At 37.6% G+C, this 18,768-nt stretch overlaps 1 protein-coding gene across 22 annotated transcripts in view; it reads left to right on the top strand.

Annotated features, from left to right (window-relative positions):
• DLGAP2 (DLG associated protein 2) overlaps positions 1-18,768 on the top strand; it is a 445,650-nt gene that overhangs the window by 295,152 nt on the left and 131,730 nt on the right. For 5 of the 22 annotated variants that reach the window (XM_038132413.1, XM_038132414.1, XM_038132416.1 and 2 more), the window contains one exon: positions 651-770. The exons of the other annotated variants lie outside the window; for them this stretch is intronic. The gene's annotated coding sequence lies outside the window, so the exon portion shown is untranslated. The remainder of the gene's footprint in view (positions 1-650; positions 771-18,768) is intronic. 22 annotated transcript variants of the gene reach the window in all.

Genomic DNA, 18,768 nt, shown 5'->3' on the forward strand with positions numbered 1-18,768 from the left:
GCAATTAGCTAATTAGCTGAGATATGTGTGTTAACAGGTGATTTGTATCTCACGCTGAGCAAACATGAAACAAACTCATTTGAGATTTCTATTTATCTCACCTTGGAAAAAAGCACACCCTTTGAGCTAATCCAGCAGGATTCATTAGCAAGACCTCTAAGGGTATGGTGATCCAATAGTTTTTCACTTGACCCTTGGCCAGTGCTCTGCAGGAGCGGAGCATGAAATAACTCCTTTTCTTAAGTCATGTAGCAGTGTCAGTGAAATGCTGAGTGGGTGCTACTGTCAGACCCACAGCAGGACAGACAGATCAAACCTGCCTCTGCACTGACCTAATCACACAGTTTCCAGGGCAGAAGAGGTTTGCATCTATCTAGATGACTTTAAATTCATATGAGTTCCCATTTGGATATGACTGCTTTGTGAATTTCAGGATAAGAGGAAGTACTTTCCCTGTCACCACTGGCCCCATCGTGTTTTCTGTAGATTTCTGCAATCTCTGCTACTTCAGAGACAGATCAGAATAAACCACACTAAAGTATCTGTCTGGTTTTTATGTGAAGGGAAAAAAAAATTCTTTAAAACCCTTGCAGTTGATCAGCTGAAACCCTAAAGTACGAGATTTGATTATAGTCATTGTCTTAATGCAGAGCTGCAAGTGTTATGGGCATGTTGAGAACTTCCAGAAGCTGGATTAAAGCATCTCTTTTACAATGATATCTAATCTCGTCCTAAAGCTCCAAGCAATGGCGAGTCCACCAGCTCCCCTGGTAAGCCATTCCAATATTTAATTACCCTTAGTGCTAGGAAATGTTGTGGAAAGGTTGAATTTGTCTAATTTCAGCTGCCAGTCTTCCTTTTGCTATGCCTTTGACAGCAACACTGAAAATTGCCCCCTTTTCAGGTCTGTTTTCTGAACAAGCGTCTATGACAAACCACAGGGACCTGTTGAAAGGTCTCTGTGCAGAGAAGCTGTGTCACCTGGCCTGATGAACTTATTGCCTTTATCTGCAAACCTGGCCTTTTTCATAGACTATCACAATTTTATCACCCCTATGACTACTAAAAAAATTTTATCTAGTAGTCAAGATACCATTCAACTTTTGTTCTGGTGAATTTGATTCATTGTACTCTTTAAGGCTCACACTGTAAGACTGGTTTTCTGACAGCTGTCCTAGGAAACCCTGATTTTCAAAAACTATGAGAATATATTCATGTAGGATTTTGTAAATGCTGTATATAGAAGTAAATTACTTTTTTATTTGTACATAACACTTCCTTCTCAATTCTCCCTTTTTAAGGATTTAGCTACAGTTCAGGTTACAGTGGTTGTCTGTGTCAAGCAAACCAAGTGGTAATCCTAAAAGGTAACTGACATTTGAGTTGAGGGATGAGCATATTTTCCCTAGTTTGATGTGGCTAACATGAGATTTGAGGTGGAAGGGAATGCTCTTATGGCAGCATATGAAATCTAGCAGTTTCCATCTGGTGAAATCTGGGTGGGTACTGAGTTCTGAGTGATCATTAGTCCAAAGAAGAAGGAGAATTACCCAGGATATCTCTAAGGAGTGGGATGAAAAAAAGGGATAAGACTTTAAAGTCCCATTTAAATTCATTCCTCAGACTGCATTCCTATAACTAATATCTTGTATTAGCTCAGTTAGAAGACTAAGAATGTACCTTTAACACAGAGGAGCTCCATGGTGAAGGGAGTTATTAGCAGTTGTCTGCTTTGATTTCCATGGGCTGTGAAGCCTGCCTATGAATTCCTGTTCTGGATCACATAAAAATTAGTTAGGTGCCACCTGAGCTAGGAATCTACAGAAGGTAATTCAAATGCACCTTCTGCATCTCTGTTGATTTTTCTTTTAATTCAGCTTTAGCATGTAGTGTTTGCTCTTTTCCCTGCTACCACCCCGAAGTACCCAACTGGTCAGTAAGATCCATAGACTTTGTTTTGCATTGTGATAATGATGAATGCTGCTTTGTTGCAATTCAGCTAAATAGGCTTGAGGTTTTCTGAAGTACCTCAGAGACAAAGATATTTTTTTCAAAGACTTCTTCACTGTTGGCAATGTGATGCTAGATTTCAACTTCAATTTTTTTTTAATTTCTGAAAGTCTTTTAAATGTCTAGGGAACAGACTGTTGACTTCAGCACTGTCAGTAAAACCAAGATAGCGTTAAGTGGAATGAGCGTTCTCAGGTCTTTGAATAATAGCTCAAGCTATGGTTGGAACTTGGCATGTGCAGTCCTGTGGGAAGTGTTTAGAGAAAGAGTGTCTCTAATGCTAATCAAATAGGAACTCAAAATATCCATTCTAATTCCTGGGTGTACCCAATCAAGGTAGTGGTCAGTGACCTGCTCATTTTGCAGAAGAAATAACACTTTGTCCATATAATGAGCATCATTTCACGAATTAGTTAATGGCCTGTTGAACTGTGCACCTTCCTAATTACAGATATGCTGGGTCAAAAATTTAAATGGACATTTCATTCAGTATACAAGTACTGGATGTTTTGGTTGAAATAAAAGTTTATCTGTGTCTTCTCAGCCAGATTAATTGCAGGTACTATAGCATTTGTGTCAGAAGCACAGAAAGTCTAATCTTTATCCTTTTTCTCTGCCTTTGCCTAAAGTATGTGTAAGGTTGGGTAGAAAATGAAGATTGGATGGCTTAGGACAAGTAACACTGAGTGGAATTTAGTTCAAGGGTATCAACAACAGAATATCAAAGTTCAGTGTTGTTTGATTAGAGCTGACAGATTTTTAAAAAACAGCTTTGGAGAAAATACTATTTTGCAGCTGGTTTTGGCTAACTATCATCTTGACTTTATCTGAGGAAATGCTTGCCTAGTGAATTGAGTCTGCTAAATGTTGAAGGGTTTTTTTTTAAAATCTTTCTACTGAATTTCATTAACATTATTTTTAATGTTAAAAAAAAAAAGTGAGATCTGTCAGCTTAGGCTGAAGACAAGCTTGAGTAAAAAAAAGTAACCCAAAATATAAAATGAAAGTCATCAAACCTTAAGAGGGTGAAGTATGATGAGCTAGTAAACAAAACAAAACAAAAAAGATCACTCACAGCTGAGCTCCTTTTGAGCTTCTGTAAAATTGAATGGACAGAATCACAAACTAAAAATAGGTTATCTTGCATTTATTTTATTCATCTAGTATAGGTTTTATCCAAGTTGATAACTTTTTTAGTTCTGTTAATTTCTTCCAGTTCTCTGTTTGCCTCTTGACTTTTTTGTCTCAAGTAAAAACCATGAGGAGAAAGTTTGTGTGTATCCTACCTTGCCTTTAGAGTATTAGTTGTGATGTAACTGTACAAGTCCTGTTGTTCAAAAGTCCAGTTTTCCAGATGAACCTGCTGGTAAAAAAACAATGATTATGTACCAACATGAAAAGTCTGCTCTGGGAATTTGTGCTTGGCAGGGGGTAGGGAGGATGTTAAAACATTATTTTAAGTGGATTGAACTTTTTTCAAATTTGTTTTGTTTCTGAGCTCCTTCAGGCTCCTGGTCCAAAATAGCTTATATGTTTTCTGTCTGGGTTGCTCTGGAGCCTGCCTCTTCTGGGTCATTGAGCACTGAGGATTGCATGTCACTGAGCAAACCTTCCCTGGCGTGGAGAAACACACAGATGTGTTCTGGGGATGCTGGGCTGGGACATGCACTGTGTGCTGGTGTGCGCTCGCTCTAGAGTGCAACCCAGTCATGGAGTTACACAGAGGGGGAAACAAATTAAAGTGCCTAATCATGCAGGAACTTGACAGTTGTGTGATTCATTCCTGTATTCAAGTGCTTATTTCTATATCCTCAATTTCATCTGTTTAGTTTCCACCTAACTATATGCAAAAAGCAAAAATGAAAGGGATATACACTTTTCTTGAATATATGGCAATTTCAGAAGTGAAGGAACTATATATTCCTGAACTGAGGAGTCTCACAGAGACATATGGTATTGATGCATTGCCACATGAATTTATTTTACTCTTTATGATTACTTGCTCTCATTTCTTTGGCTCTCAGCTATGATTCATACTTGTTTAATAAGAACTGAATAAAGAGCTGTTGATATAGAGGTATTGCAGGTACTACTAGTAATTTCTTAGCCATTTATATAACATAAGTTATGCAAAGTCTTAATGAGTTCTGCACAATTCTTGATCTTGTCTAATGTGAAGTTAATGATTATTTTTTAGTTAATTTAGTTAATAAAGTGCTTTTAATTAATTCTTTTTAAATATTTTATTAATTATTGTTTTTAAGTGCTCTGGAGTATTTCATGTTAAGGGTACAGGATGAATCAGAGTAATTATATACCTCATTCATTACCACCAAACAGAATTTAAAGGAAGTAAAATAAATTTCAAAAAATACTTGGATTCTGCCAGATCCTGCAGATCTCCATGGTGTATCTCTGATTTGCAAATGCATGAAGTCAGGGCTTGAATCTTCTTTAATTAATCATGTCTTTTTAGAAATATCTAAATTGTAATTATTTGAAAGCAGCAAGGGCTACAGTACTTATGGTATTGGGTTTGTCAAATTATCCCAAATGTTCAGTTAAGACAGCAATTTTTCCAAACTGTCATTCAACTATTCTTAGTCTGAGCTCTGTTTTTAGGCTGTGATGCTGCAGGAGCTTGTTGCAGCACTTCATAATGTTAAGAGAAACAGGTCAAAGGAAGACTTTGAAATGTTAGTCTCCTAAAAGAAGTATATTCAGGTGTTTTAAACTAATAGTCCACAAAAACTCATATTAAGAAAGACATCCAATTGGAATTTAAGTCAAAGGCAAATCGTTAAGGAGGATAATTTAATTTTTTTATTGAAAAGAGGTCCACTATATTGGCTGTGAAAGCTTGTCTTCTTGCAAGCTTTGACTCCTCATCTAAAACCTGCTGTCTTTAATTTCCTCATTTTGATGGTGTGGATTAAATGTACATTGTTTTCACAGCTAGATATACCAAATGCTTTTAATTCATCAGGTAGTAGCTTCTCAAATACACAAATATTAAATATCCTGTATTGATGGGGTTTGTATTTACTGTCATTATGTACTGTCCAATGTTACTCCTTGGCTACATGTTTAGGCCAGCTTGTAGCAGCTGAAGGTTATACTTAGAATATTTTACAAAATAAGTAGTTGATATTAGTACATATTCTTCTAATATATATGTAAAAATATCTAAAATTCACAGGACACTATATGAATCATGACTGTTTTTATCCTCAGTGGCCTATCCAAGGAGAATAGATGTTCAAGTTATTTTCTATACGCAAATTGATTCTGCCCTGGAGTTTTATGCATTGCATAGATCACAAGTCAGGTATTTCTTTGCTGTTACAAGATTTTGACAATAATAAATCATACTGCTATATAAACACATTCTTATGAAAATATTAAATGACACTCTCAAAGCTAAAATGCCACAAGCAGTCTTTACTACTTCAGAGTAAACTTGCTGATAGAATTTATATTTTATTTTTTGACATAGCTCTAGAACTGTTTCCTTATTCAGATTTCAGCCAAGGAAGTGATCGTAATGATCAGAGATGATAGGAGCTGGTGTTTTCCCTGGTTGTTTCTACCTCTGAATAAATATGACTGTATTTCCTGGGACCATAAATTTTGGAGGTGTTGTATAAGACTTATCTATCAAGATCAGTGACTTGTGTATGTGTGTTTGATTTTAATCCAAGACTAGGCACTGTTAATTAATATGGAGATGACTTTTTACAGTTCTGGTGCTTCCAATCATTTTTTCAGAAGTTACCATTCTTGTTTGTTTGGCAGGGATACTCAACCTGTCTCACAGGTCAAGAACTGGTTATTGCTGTGATTATGAGTCTGTCAGAGGGGATTACAGAATTTGTCCTGTAGCATAATGGAGGCTCATGCACTATTTCAGTAGCATAATCTATTGCTCATTTATTGCGTATGTTCAACTGCAGGATAAAAATACCCTTGTAATAATTACTCTGGTAGGTGTAATGCTTTTTTCTTTTTGTATCAGCTGAGTGTTTCAGCCTTCATCAAAGTGCTAGATCATATGTAATTAGTTTGTATGAATGAAATGCTAGTCAGGTTGTACATATTTGTTTGGATGGATGTAGAAATGGAGGATTATTTCCCTTTGGCTGTAAGAAATCAGGCATTGCATTGTAGCTGCGAAAAAGAAGCTAACTGCCATGTTTACATTTTATGTGTTCCTTAGCTGGAGTTCATAAGTAGACTACATTGCATCTTATTCTTGATCCCTGAATTGCTCCTGACAAATAATCATGTCACCTACCCACAGGACAAGTGATTGTGCTCCAGCATCACAGCTTCTTTTCCAGCTACCTGTGCCACTTTCTGTCTTTGGTGCACTTGCCAAAATGAGATAATAACTTAGAAGTCAGATAAGTTATCTGCATCCTTTTATCATGTATAACTAATTAATTCTCAGTTGTGAAGTAAAAAAAAAAAAAACTTTTTTTTTTTTTTTTCCCTTCTGCACATTTTTGTAGTAAGGAAAATCTATGAGGAGTTGAGTGCCTTAGGGTCCTTGTCTGGGGCTCAGCTCAGGAGAACCTCAGAGACAGAGCCATCACTTCATTACAGAGTCTATCAAATGCAGTGCCCAATATAGCTTGCTTTCAAAAGCATCCATTTCCCATGGACAGGTGGTGATTCACTTGCTGACATCAATCAGATTTCTCCTTCAAAAGGAATTCTTCCACCCTCACTGAGAAAATAGCATAAGACATTATTCTTTGCAAGGCAGGCATAGCAGGCTGCAATCCTATACTTCCAGTAGGTAGAAATTGATGGTGCTCCCCGTGATCTTTCCATTTAGACCACAGCTACTCAAGTGTGAAATTTCAGAGCACCTTTAGTGAGAATATTAGTTCTGCTGTCTTTTTAAGTTCTTATTCTAATTTTTTTTTTCAGACTTTTTTTAAATTTAAAGGTATGGAGCCAGATGTTTTTTAAAAGCACTTCAAAGTGATTCAGATTAATAACAAGATTCATGGAACCATTGGGGAAGCAAAAGACAACTGAGAGTATGTCAGCAGTGTGTTAAATTAGCAACTGTGTGTAGGCTCAATATGAGATTTAACAGGTGCCCCAGATATGGTGTGCTGAATCTCTGCATTGAAGTGAATTTTATTTTGGTAACTGAGAGGAGGAAGGAGAGAAAGAAGGAATTGGCCAGTGAAGAAGCTCCTTCTGCACATTCCAGAAAGAATCAGACTAACATGAGACACAGGACAGCTTCAGATGCTTTTCACTGGTAGAGAATCCTGTGCAATACAGGTGAGAAGAGAAAGAAGCATTGTTCTGCATCTGTAATAAAATCTATGCCTTCCTCAGTATTTCCAGCATTTTGTCTGTTTCCTGTAGTAGAGTCTTAGAAGACACACTTTTGTATTTTGTAGACTGCAATGACAATGAAGTCCCTAGCATGGAAAGCAGCTATCTTAGCTAAATTATGTTGCCTGTTGCCATGGAAATGGTAGCTCACGAATTTTTATGTAAGTGTTTGAGGTACAATACTTATGACATCTTTAAAAAAACAAGGCTTATACTTCATCTGCCATCAGGTTTCTGCTTTACTTTTATGACAATATTGGGCAGTAATCCCCAAGAGCAAATGCTGAAATAACATACCATTCCATGGAAATATCTTTCATCATAATTAACTGGGCAATGTTTGAATTGCAACATAATGAGGAAGTTCTCAGCCTTTGAATCTGATTTATATATCATTGCTGATGTTATGAATGCGTATAGTTACAGGAAAATGCAAGTCATTTTAAGCAAACACGGTTTATTCTGCATCTTGCAATTAAGACTCTACCTGCCTTCTTTCAGTATCAACTTTATACCATTTTTTTCTTTTAGGTAGAGATGTAGCAAAAAAACCTCAATATTAAGACAGGCTTCAGAAATAAAACCCAAGCCCTCATAAGTTTTATTTAAAACTTCCTTTCATGTTACATCTTATAAAACATTCTCACTGAATACAGCCAAAAATTTGTTTTCTTCCTGCAGAGAATTGCTTGCATTCTCATAATACTTTCTACATCATATAAGATGCACCTGCTGTACCTGTTTATTTCTTACTTAATAGAAAATTGTTATATTTGTCTTGAAATCAGAGACTGGAATTTGAAACTCATATTTTCCCCATTATTTTAGCAAATTATGTAGTTGCTAAATAAACAGAGAAATATCTATCTGCAAGAGATCAGAAACAAACCAAGCAAAAGCAATTTTCCTTGGAACACTATATTTATGTTAAGCATGTGATCCTAGTAAGGTAATTGAATATTATACGATGAAAGCAATTCTTTAGGAATATGGAGATGCTGTAATGTCTTCATCTCAAAAAATCAGAGAGAAAGTACATTCCTTGGACAATCAAGTCATCAACTAACACAAGACTTGCACAGTGTGCCTTCAAGCATTGGTGGGTCATTGCTGGGATTTTTGTCTCAGTAACAGTAGGAAATATAAGTATTCATAAAAATTTGTTTTTCCTCTCACTTTTTTTTCAATCAAACTTTCCTCCATGTCTGTAATTATCCAGCCTCATCTATTGTAGGACTAGGTCATCCCCTTGTTTACATCTGGTCTGAGTCCCAGGTGTGCCAGTTCAGTGAGCCATATTGCCCAGTGCCTGGTAGTGCAGCTGCCACAGTAAGCTGATGTGGGCTGTGAGATACCTCGCTGGCAGGTGGCCATCCACATGGTTAAGTGCCAGAGCACTCCCTTTGTGTGTGCCTGGGTGTGTTTCAAGGACTTAGGCTGGCAATGCATCTTTCCCAAAAATCAGTTTGGATGCAGGCGTCTTATTGGAGGAAGTGGAAAAGGGGATGAAGGGTTTCAGTGGTACAAACAAGAGCTGTGTTGTCATTGCTGGCCTCAAGGCCTGTGTGATAGCCCAGGCCCATTTCATTTACACAAGCTCATGGTTTAACCCCAGCCAGCACAGCCACTCCCTCACTCTCCTCCAAGGAGAGAGCATTGAAAGGGTGAAAGTAAGAAAACTCATGTGTGGAGATAAAGACAGGTTAATAGGTAAAGCAAAAGCTGCACACACAGGCAAGGCAAGGAATTAATTCACTACTTCATTCAGCTGTCCCCAAGAAAGGTCTCCATCATGTGTAATGCTGACTTGTGAAGACAAAAGGCATCACTCTCAATGTCCCTGCCTTCCTTCTTCTTCCCCCAGCCTTATGCCACCATATGATGTGAGATATCCCTTGAGTCATTTGGGATCAACCATTCCAGCTGTGTCTCCTCCAGGCTCCTTGTGCACCCACACCCTCCTCCCTGGTGACATGGGGGGAGGTGAGGAACAGAAAAGGCCTTGGCTCTGTGTGAGCACTGCTCAGCAATAACAAAAACACCCCTGCATTATCAGCTCTGTTTACAGCCCGAATCCCAAACAAGCCCCATAGCAGTTGCTGTGAAAAAAATTAACTCTACTTCTGCCAAAACCATCAGTACATGTAAATAGAGCCTATACAGATATAATCTGAGCAAAAGCCTGCACTGGTACTGAGACGCTATCTCATTCTGACTATTGCACTTGTTTCATCTGTAACCATCAGATAGCCAAGTTTTCCCTGTTAGGGCCTTCACAGAACTGGGGGGCAGTTTCTCCCCTGGTATGCATTTTTTTAATGACTTTGAAGGTAATTGAACCATGAACCATGACACTTTACATTGACTGAAAAAAGGGTGCACTTCTCTGCCATTTTCCTCCCCTGTGTCTACCATGAGGATGACCCAATTCACCTTTACTTTCTAATATCTATGGAGCTTTCTAAAGATAATAAAGTTCTAGCTCAGAATATTCTGACTTATTTTTAAAACAAAAGCTTACACCCCTTCCTGCCTGGTCTCACAAACAACTTTCCTTGCATGATCTGATTCCTTTCAATTAAACAAGTTTTGTCACCAGGAACTTGTCTTCATCTGCATTTTTTTTCCAGTAATTTCTGCAATCTTTCTGCTCTGATTTTTCTGTTACCTATTGGTATAATTTAAGATGAGGAATACATTTCACTCCTTCAAACAAACCCAGTTACTGTTCCAATTAAGAAAGTGACAGGACTCTCAAGTAAGGATCTGCTTGATGCACTGACTTCTGTCAAAGTGGATTATAGCTGTTTGTTGATTGTCACGCATTTTAATGATATTAGTAAAATTCATGGTCTGAATAGATGCTACACTTTTCACTCCTCATATACTCTAAAAATTTAAACAGTTTGTTATTTTGGTATTTAAGATCATAGCTTTCTGTTTGCTTGACCTCTTTCTCTCTATTTTAGTGCTTAGTTTTTAAAATACTGCCTACAGTTTGCATGGCCTTTTGCAAACCTCTCCAACACATTTGTTATGCAATAGGAGATAAGTCTGCAATAAAAATTACAGATATGATGATATGAATGTTTCAATCTTTTTATGTCTTTGAAGGCATTTTTTAAATTTATTGAGACAAAAGCACATTTTGTGAACAAGATCTTTCTCATGTGAATACCGAAATCTTAGTCAATTTGCACAATACAGCAAATTATTTTTTTCTTGAAATAGAGGTGATTGGGGTGTTTGAAATATTTTCCATACTTACATAGCTGAAGTCAAAGCTATTTTTCCATCAGTGCTAGATATGCAAAGAATGCTAGGTAAGTTTCAGCCATGTTAAGACAAAAATATAACCATCACTGTATTAAAGCGTTTTCATAGTAGACTTTATATTCTCAATATTTATAAAAAGTATACAAAATTAAAGTTTTATAAATCTATAGATATTCTGGACCAGATTTAGTACAACTTTCTTCTGGATTGTTAGTGTAACTCACTGTTCTCAAATCCTGATACTAAGTTCCACATCCCTAGAAACTGCATTGCTGATTTGCCTGAGTTTTATTACCAGACTTGGGCATGGAAGTAAGTATAAGCTTAGCATAGCGTAGCATGACAGAGCCTCCCTTAGAGCAAGTAGGTCACTTCTGGAAGCTGATTTCCATAAACTGGGCAGTAGAGAAGTACAGCCTGCAGCAGGACAATGGCTGCTGGAAGTTCTCAGTTCTGAGTTTGCAGTTCTGGACGTGAGCCTCTCCACAACCTGCACACACATGGGGGTGGGAAAGGGGAGGGCACTGGCCTTTGCCTTTTATGCCCTGCTCTCCACACTTCAAATTGCTCAGCAATATGGGCAGCTCAGCCCACACTGAGCACCTTGTGCTCTGGGTGAGCTGTGGCCAGGTCTCAGGGGTGTGCAGTGGCGTGTGTCAGATGGTGAATCAATGCTGGGTTCACAGACTTGTTAGGCATTGTGGTATGAGGGCTCCCCATGTGTTGGTGTCCCTACATGTTTGAGTCATCTCTTGCAGGGGCTTGAGGTTAGAAGTAGTCTACACAGGTGGTAAATAATATTGTTAGTAACTACCTTCTAGAAATGGCTTACTCTTTTTGCTTTGCAAATTCACTTCTTTTCCTAAAAGACAATTTTAAGTCTTGCTAAGTGATCCTAGATGACTATTCATCTTCTTAAGTTGGGGCAAAATGAATGGAGTTAAAACTGACAAGGTTTGGTTGGGACTGGGGAAGGCAGGGGCTATGGGTATTTCTTTGCAGTATGTCACAGACGAGTGTGGAAAGTTGTGCCATCAACTACCAAATTTGGGCCCTACAGAAAAAACTTTGGAAGAGGAGACAGCAGGGAAGACCACTGCTTCCAAGTAGTGACTAGTGTGTCTGTCTCTCATGTTAGTCTAACTGTTCAGGTCAACTGTTTTTCTGCAGTGGAGATACAGAACAATAACTTTTGAAATGAAAAAGATTTATTCTTTGGGTTTTACTCAAGAGGAAAAAAAGTCAGCTGGGATTTAGTAAGACTTGCCTGGTTAATTTCATTTTTCCTTTCAAAGAAATTCACTGTGGAATCCTTGATATGATTTATTTGTGCATTAAGTATCCGATTCTACATTTGATTTTCAGAGGTGACATTCATTCCACCTAACTCTAGGTATTTACACTCTAGGTGTCTCTGTTAAAGCAAGTTACCTCAGACTCTACAGTAAATGGAGAGAAGTAAGGATTTCCAGGACGAGATTCGTCTGTCCTATTTAAGATATCTGTTTTAAGATTAGATGAATAGCAGCCTATTCACCCGATAGCACTTTATCTCCACATTGTCTGTATATGGACTCAAGAGTGTTTCCAAGATTCATTTAGGCAGCTGAGTTTTGCTCTTTTTGAGCTGAATAAACAGACAAGTTACATTCAGGCTTCTAAAGTACATGGAAGTAGTTTGGTCCAATTATAGCCAAGTAATATAAATCTCTTTTTGGGGTTTTGATGAATGATAAGTAAATGTTTTTTCCATCAGCTACTCTGCATAAGAATTGATAAGGTATCAAATATGCAGGCAAGTCTTAATTAACCAGGATAACTGATGAGCATGATAACACAAATAAAATTAGTTCCTATTTAGGCAAATGGAAGTACTGAAGTCTAATTCCCCATGAATTGTGTTCATTGTCTGACTTTTCATCCCACATAACAGCCCGTGCAGTGGAAATGTTGTTGCTACCCTGCAACTGTGTGAGCATTGCTCAGATAATACCCGTGTGCCATCTGGGCACTAAGCTTCTGCCAGCTCCAGTGTCATGCCCTGATTCTGCCTGAGTGGAGTCACTATTGTGCATTTCCCTACTACCTTCTGATTTTCACAAAATATCTAGTAATTTTATTCCCTTTTAAATTGGGTCTTGAGTTCACAGTAAGTTGCAAACTGCCAAACCAATGGACAATCTGACTGCACAAGTCAGGTCTTCTTGAAGTTCTATGCCAAAAGTGCAATTAAGGAATATGTAAATAAGAATATGTAGTGAAATGGCAGTTGTAGACACTAATATTAATGGTCTTCTGGAAAACTGAGGCCAAAGTCCTTAAATTCATATTTATTTGAGTGGCAAATCTTTGCAACACAGTGCATAGGTCGGCAACTGAACATGGGTTCAGTCTGTACAGAACTTCCTTGGGTTAGTCTGCAGCATAGCAAACCTTCCAGTGGAAAAATGCCAGATTTAGTAAGTGAGAATCCAGTGTTTGAAGTGTTGTTATGGACACTCATTACCAGTAAAGGAGGCTGAATTGAACACAGTGTTGATAGCAGGCATGGAAAACACAGCTGGAAGGGGACTCAGAGAGCAGCCCGTGTTGGCTCCAAGCTGCTGCCAGCCAGGCCAGCAGTGGGTGAGCAGCCACAGACCTGCCCGGGGCAGGGGCAGGGACCTCGCTGCTGGCAGCCTCCACTTGGGAACCCTTTCAGTGTTGCTCCCACCTGTCTCTGCACTGGAGGTAGTTCAGCAGGCAGTGGAACTTCTGTCCACTGAACTCAACTTTATGCTCCTGTTGTTTGTTTTTTATATCTTTTTGCATAATAAATTTTAGCCGAGCAGATACATGGCCTTTTTTAACACAAAGAGTTTGGCAGATCCTCAGGTGGATAAACAGGCTTAATAGTGTAAAAACCAAGTTAGATCAATTTAAGATGGCCAAGCATGGCTCTCACACTGTAATTCATGGTTCTTATAGATGTCTACACTTATAGACATTTTGCTCAGGCTCTGAGCTGGTCATTTGTGAGCAAGTTTCAAGCCAAAAAACCTTGCAACCATATTTAATGTGATACAGTTTGGAGCTAAAAAAAGCCCTGCTGGGGACTGAGTTGAAGCCCAGCACTGCGATAATGACAACTTACATGGTTATCACGTGGAAGTTGGCTCAGGCATAATCATCAAAACCTGGCAAAATTCTTTACAGAAACCCTCAGTACCAATAATCTCAGGTTATATTTTACCTGCAGTTTGTGAGAAGGAAGAGCTGGCTGAGACATTAAGCTAACTAATAAGGCTTGCAGAAGAACAGGATTTAGAAAACATCATTAAAGCAGATGAAAATTGTGAGCAACACCTCCTCAAATATGATCTTTAGGACTGAATAGAGTGCCACTTAAAATGCACTTTTAAAAGTGAGCTCTGTATCCAACTGCCAGAAAGAAATCGCATGAGTACTTCTGCAGCTCTAATCATGATGCTGTGCTTTTCAGGCCTCTTTTGCTGATCCTGGCTTAAAAGGTCAGACATGTAACATTCATTACTCTGACCTAGCAGCATCAGGCATTTGTAGCAGTTAACTCTAGCTATTATTCTCTAAACACTTGGAGTGAAAGCTAGAAGCCTCAAGTCCTGACTTTTGAGTTTTCTCATATTTCAACAAAAAGATTTTTCTATTGAAAATGACACAAACTATGTCTTGAGTCTATCAATAAGTCTCTAATGTAGGGTGGGAATAGAAAAACAGGAACTGGCTGCCAGAAGCAATTCTTACACAACTAGAATACAAAAGTACATATTAGAAGTACAGGATTTGGGATTTTGGGTGGTTCTCTTTTATTTTTTGTGTATTTATTTACGGAATAATATCTCTAAGGCTTAATGAAGTGCTTCCAACCTGTAAGGCATCAGGCTGAATATAAATTCACATTAGACATTTTAGTTTTGTCTCCATAGAAACTAAATGTTCAAATGTGTTAAGTTATTTTTGTCTTTGGAGTATTTATGTGCCTCAGAATTTGGACATGTACTCAGAGGGAAAAACTATGATCTCAATAAAATTGTGTTGTCTTATGGACTATCAGCAGATGAATGAGATGTATTTGAATGACTGGTATGGCAAAAATAAACTCTGGAAAGAGAGAAATTCAGAACTCTATATTGAAAATAAACTAACCCTATTGTTCTATCAACATGCAAAATCTGTAAAGTGAAATATATCCAATTTAGAATGTCCAGACTCGTCACTTTTTTGCAGTTGTGCCTTTGAAATATAATTGAAGTAAGGAAATCCATTGAAGGTTTGTTGTCAATATGATTGGGTGAAATTTGATCTCAATTGATACTTTGTTTCTTAGGAGAGCGATTAAACTTTCTCAGAATCAAGGAAAAGCACCACTGCAGCTGAATTAAAATTCGCATTATTTGACTTCTTAATATAGAGTTTTACTGCAGAAAAACGGTCATCCAAAGTAGGAGAGCTCAGAGAATGAAGAGCTTCAGCTCAATAGTAGAGAGCTTCAGTTGCAGCACTTCAGAGTGGCTGTTTTCAATCTTGTGACTTAGGAGAAGAGTTGGTGTTTATGTTTTCTGGTTTTATCTGGATACAGGTAATGTCTGAAATTCAATTGCTGGGTGCTGTTACTGTACTGAATCAGTACATATTGGTATTTTAAGGGTCATAACTTCCTAGAAGGTACTGACACTCCCTCTCTTTTAAAATAAATATATTTTTATTACACGAAGGATAATTAGAACTAGTTACAGTAAAAATACAGCAATATCAATAAAACCAATGACAACATTAAACCACATTCTTTGTGTCATGTAATAGCTTACATTCATTTGTTGTCTTCTGTTGTAAGTCAGAAAGACAAAAGAAAACAAAAGGAAACCCTAGGAAGTGCAGGAAAGATGATAGCCAGAACATAGTGACAGACAGGAGGAAACCCATGCAGAGACACAAAATTTCAACATAGAGCAGAGAACAAGCTTGGTATTTATACAGATGCTGTCACACAAGCACAAGCACTCATTACATCTTCACAGCAAAGAATTTCACTGCCTCCAAGAAACAACACAGTAGAGTCTTTATTGTCTCTTCAAAGGCTTCAGGTTAACTAAAGAATTGCAACACATTTAATCTGGAGGTAATAAAAATCCATGGGATAGAAAAAAGCAGTTTTAAGAAAGACATGGTAAGCAGAGTGTTATGGAGAGGTACACTGGAAAAGAAGTCAATTAGCAGAGGAATTGAGTACAGTAAAATTATGTGTTCCAGTGCACTCAGGGATGTGCCCCTTAATTGCATAGTTGTGTCAAAAATGCCATTTTATAGGCTATGTCCAATTCTATGAGGTTATATTTTCTTAGGGTTTATAAAGTAATTTTTTAAGGCAAGTAAATTTGTGTTATCAAATGAACAGAAGGCAATCTATTTATTAAACATACTGAGCAAAGAGCATATGCTACGAATGGTGTGCTACATCTATGCAGAAGGTAGTCACTAAATCATATAAAACAGATGCAAGCATTCTTTATTTTAACTAGAAAATATCTGCCTTATGAGTATGCTGTATGTTCATTGTTGCAGTGTCAGACTTGCAAAATTATTTCTTGCTTTAAGAATGACAAATATGCTGTTCCAGGTTTATGAAGGAAAATTGAACAGGATACGATGCTACACAAAAATGCTGAAGTATGACTCTATTCACTCATAAAAGATGAAGACAAGTTGATGTAATATGCAACAGAGCTAATACTTTTCCAATCAGTGTAAATGCATAGTATTCCATATTTTTATGAGCAGGTTGTTAAAATCTAGAATCAAAAAATAATAAAAATTTTAAGGGAGCTCTGCATAACATCTGGTCCAGGTTCCACTCAAATCAATGCCAACCTGGAGGATCTCAGGACCTTGTAGAGTCAAATTTGAACATCTCCAAGGATGGAGATATCTGCAGCCTTTCTAGAAAACCTGGTCCAATATTTGAAAGCCTTCAAGGGTGCCCCATTAAGTAATTTTCAACTCCCCACCAGGAATTCCAAGTCCTTTTCTGCAAAGCTGCCTTGGAATCAATTGACCTTCAGCCTCAGCTGATGCAAGAGGCTATTACATGCCAGGTGGAGGACTTGGCATTTCTTTGCACACAAGTTTGTTGTCAGCCTGTTTCTCTGCCAGGTTCTTGTGAATCACAGTAATAACAGACACTGTACTGACCTTTCCCCTAAACCGATGCTGCTGACAGGGGACCTCCTCCTGCTGCTGACTGTCACCTCCTCCAGAAAGTAAAGAAGGTGTTAAATAACTGACCCCAGTTTTAAGGTATGGAGATGCCACTAGCATCCAGCCACTGGCCAAATTTTTTATCAGTGATCACAATGCTGCAAACCCAGCTGTCCAGCTGATTTTGCCTTCGCCATAAGAATAGGTAGTCCACCTATTCAAACCCATGCCTACAGATTTATGAATGGGCATTAATTATTCTAATAATACATGTGATAATCATGAATATTAATGCATTGCATTTGTGTAACTCTTGCTGAAAACAGTATGCTTCCAGTACACGATTAGTATTTAGTTGGTACACTAGGATGTTTAGGGCTCTGCAGCTGTTTCCACCTCAATTCAAAGAGTCTTTGGAATTGATATTTCAGACACAGATACTATCTTATGCTGCATTTGAGTTCTGTTTCAGATGGGCTGGTAAATGATTCTTTCTAGAAGCAACATTATAATATAGCTATATTCCTACAGGTCTGATCCCAAGAAAGCTGAAATGAATGAAAATAGTCCCATCAATGTTTCTAGGTTTTATATTGGACTCAGTGAACTCCCAAGTTGATGTTAAATAAATGCACTTGCATTATGGAGGCACTGGGGCACCAGCAAAGAGTGTTAAGGAAGCATCGTAAATATGAATAACTGTAGTTTAAACCTCAACCTGTAACATTTTATTATATTTACAAGAGATCACTACAAATGTTTATGATATTACTCATTGCATAGAGTATTCAGGTGGTAGTGAGGCAGTAATGTTTTAGGCCAGGATTCCAAGGAAGATTTTGAAAGCACATGGAATATTTAAAATATGCATTATAAAAAGTATAAGAGGCAAATTTATATATTTATAAATCTATAGATTTAGATACTTATTCTGAAACCTCCACTCTCTTAGTGCAGAGTAGATGTTGTATTAGTACCGAGATATTACAATGAAAAACACCAAAGAATTACAAATGCATGCACAAAATGATGGTGTGTGCTGAAAAATATTCAAAACTAACAATTTTATGATTAACTTAACTGGTTTGGGAAATGATTTTTCCTTTTCCCATCAAACTGGAAACTTGCTCACAGCAAATTTCAGTCTTCTGTGATGATCTCTTTAAAAACCTTGTTACCTGCACTGTAAAACAAATGTGTTCTTGTACATGTTCACCTAGAAATTTGACAGTTTTCAAGTAATATGGAATTATAGATGGTTCTGGTTTTCAAAGGTTTTTTTTTTTAGAGATGGTTTTTAAAAGCCCTGGTACTAAAATGCTTTAGCCACCCTATTGTTAAACAGATGCACATTATTTAAAATAAAAGTACCTGGAAGTTTTCATCAGGTCTAATATTTGCTTAGGCTTTTTTTCTTACTTTTTTACTTTTCATTGTCTTTTGTAAAGATTTCCATTAGTAATGAGACTCCTGGTGCTCTTTGTACAGGAAGATGAAACACCCAAGTGAAAAGTCAAAAGAGTAATTTCTTAACTGTGCTGTTTGATGTACCAGTTGAGGGAATGTAGGATCATGTACATGCAGCAGTATCTAACAGTGAAGACTGTCTTGAGCTGATGATGGGGGTACTCTGTGGCCATAAGAAGGAGCTACCTCCATCCATCCTTCCTCCCAGATGCCAGTCAGAAAAAGCGTGCTGAACCACAATATTGCAAAACACCCAAGGAATAGAATTGGTACTATTACCTGCCCAAAGCTGCCAGTTTATCTCTTGTTGCAGCTAATCCTTTTGTTTATAAGTAGAAATAGCATTTCTGTTGCTGCTGATAATATATTTAGATTGCAGTAGCTCCACATGACGCTGGAAGAGAACCATTCCATATTCCATTCATGAAAAAGTAAGGGATGGGG

Source organism: Motacilla alba, chromosome 3, assembly GCF_015832195.1.
Source record: "Motacilla alba alba isolate MOTALB_02 chromosome 3, Motacilla_alba_V1.0_pri, whole genome shotgun sequence".
NCBI lineage: Eukaryota > Metazoa > Chordata > Aves > Passeriformes > Motacillidae > Motacilla > Motacilla alba.